The 2636-nt window shown below is 37.5% G+C and overlaps 1 pseudogene; it reads right to left on the bottom strand.

Annotated features, from left to right (window-relative positions):
* Positions 1–304: 304 nt before the first annotated feature.
* LOC102868268 lies at positions 305–621 on the bottom strand (annotated as a pseudogene).
* Positions 622–2636: the final 2015 nt, after the last annotated feature.

Below are 2636 nucleotides of genomic sequence, written 5' to 3' on the forward strand. Positions count from 1 at the left end.
GATGGTGAAACTTCATCTCACATATTTTGGGCAAGTTGCCAGGAAAGGCTATTCCTTGGATGTCTTTTATTTATTCATTGATATGCATATTTCTCCATCTCCCCTCTGCAAATTCACAGTTATGCATGTCTTATTCTAGATTGTCTATTGCATCACAGACTCATTCTGTGAAGCAAATATATCCTTGATACCAAAGCCAGGTAAAGACACCACCAAAATAGAAAACTATAGGCCAATCTCTTCTCTCTCTCTCTTTTTTTTTTAAGAGTTCAGGATTTTTAATTGAACTTGTTACAAAAGGACTTTAGTCAAAAAGACCAAATCCCATGTCATCATCAGACTCTTCAGATTCTTCTTTCTTTGCTTCCATTTTCTTCTCCTCAGCTGGAGCAGTAGTAGTGGGGGGGGGGGGAGGGCAGGTCCACCAGTGCCTTCATTGCAAATGAGGTTCTCAATGTTGACATTTGACAGGGCCTTTGCAAACAGGCCAGGCCAGAAAGGTTCAACGTTGACACCGGCTGCCTTAATGAGGGCATTAATTTTATCCTCCGTGACTGTCACCTCATCGTCGTGCAGGATGAGGGCTGAGTAGATGCAGGCGAGCTCAGAGAGAGAGGCCATGGTGCGGTGGTACTAGGATGAAGGCTGCCAGATGCGGTGCTAGTTTCCAGATGAAGTTAGGGCCTTACCCCAATGCAGCCTTAGCTTCCTCAGAAGGACTGAGTACCTTAGCGGCAACTGAGGAAAGCAGGCCAGTATCTCCTATGAACATAGATTCAAAAATCCTGAATAAAATCCTGGCCAATAGAATCCAATGATATAAAAATAAAATTCACCATGATCAAGTGGGATTCATAACAGGTATGCAAGGATGTTTCAACATAAGAAAAATCAATCAGTATAATTCATCACATTAACAAAGCAAAAAACAAGAGCCACATGATCCTATCAAAAGATGCAGAAAAGGTCTTTGACAAAATCCAACATCCTTTCCAGATTAAAACACTCAACAAAATAGGAATAGAGGGGAATTTACTCAACATAGTGAAAAGTATATACACAAACCTGAGAGCCAACATTGTTCTCAATGGAGAGAGATTAAAGGTATTCCTTTTGAGAACAGGATGTAGGCAAGGACCTATTACCTTACCTATTCAATATTGTACTGGAAGTCTTAGCAATAGCAATAAGATAAGAGAAGGAAATAAGAGGCATCCAAATTGGCAAAGAGGAGGTAAAAATATCTCTCTATGAAGATATGATAGTATACTTAGAAAGCTCTAAAGACTCAACAAGCAAATTACTGGACGTAGTTGACCAACTCAGCAAAGTGGCAGAATACAAGATCAACATACAAAAATCAATCAGATTTCTCTACAGTGACAAAGAGAATATAGGATTGGCACTAAGAAAAACAATACACATTATAAAATCTAATCAAAAGATTAAATACTTGGGAGTAAATCTAAATAGAAACACAAATGATCTATTAAAAATAAATTACAAAATATTACAAGAAACAAAAAGAGACCTGGATAAATGGAAGAATATACCTTGCTCACGCATAGGAAGACTCAATATTGTGAAAAATAACTATTCTACCACAGGCAATCTACATTCCCAATACAAATACCAATTATAGGCTTCAATAAGATGGAAAAGGCAATCTCCAATTTCATTTGGAATGGAAAGAGACCCTGAATAAGCAAAGCACTCCTTAAAAAGAGAAACAAGGTAGGAGGCATCTCACTGCCTGATTGCAAATCCTACTACACTCTATGATGGTCAAGACAGCATGCTACTGGTATAATGGCAGACACATAGATCAATGGAATAGAATTGACAACCCAGAAATCAGACCATCTACCTATGGTCAACTGATTTTTGACAAGGAGACAAAATGAGTTAAGTGGGGAAATGACAGCTTTTTTAACAAATGATGTCGGCAAAATTGGAAAATATCTGTAGAAAACTCAAGCAAGACCCACACCTCACTCTATACATAAAAACTTAGGACTAAAAGTGGAACAAGGACCTAGGATTAAAACCAAGGACTATAAATTTCATTAGAGAAAAGCTTGGAAGAACTCTAGAAACCCTATTCTACAACATAAACAGTCTTCCAAGCATCCTGAAAAACCTACAACCAGGAGAGGATAAAATAAATGAATGAGACCTTCTAAGAATCAAATACATTTGTACATCCAAAACTTCTCCAACAAGATAAAAAGGAAAGCCACAGCATGGGGAAATAATATTTGGAAATGACAAGTCTGATAAGGGACTTATATCTAGAATTTATAGAATAACTGAGCACCACAAGATAATGGTAAACAAAATAGGCACACGGTATGAACAGACACTTCACCAAAAGAAGACATTCAGGCAAACACAGAAGAAATGTTCAAAATCTCTAGCTCTAAAATGTAAATTAAAAAAAACTATGAATATCATCTCACCCCAGTAAGAATAGCAAAATTCAACAGGGCAGCAACCAAGAAATGTTGGCAAGGTTGTAGAGAAACTGGAACCATTATTCACTATTGGTGGGAGTATAAAACGGTGCAACACTATGGACGGCAGTATGAAGCTTTCTCAAAAAGTTGAAAATAGAAATCATTTGACCCAGCAATTCC

The sequence above is a fragment of the Elephantulus edwardii genome, unplaced genomic scaffold (assembly GCF_000299155.1).
Source record: "Elephantulus edwardii isolate Elephantulus edwardi_28Jun2011 unplaced genomic scaffold, EleEdw1.0 scaffold00104, whole genome shotgun sequence".
Classification (NCBI taxonomy): Eukaryota; Metazoa; Chordata; class Mammalia; order Macroscelidea; family Macroscelididae; genus Elephantulus; species Elephantulus edwardii.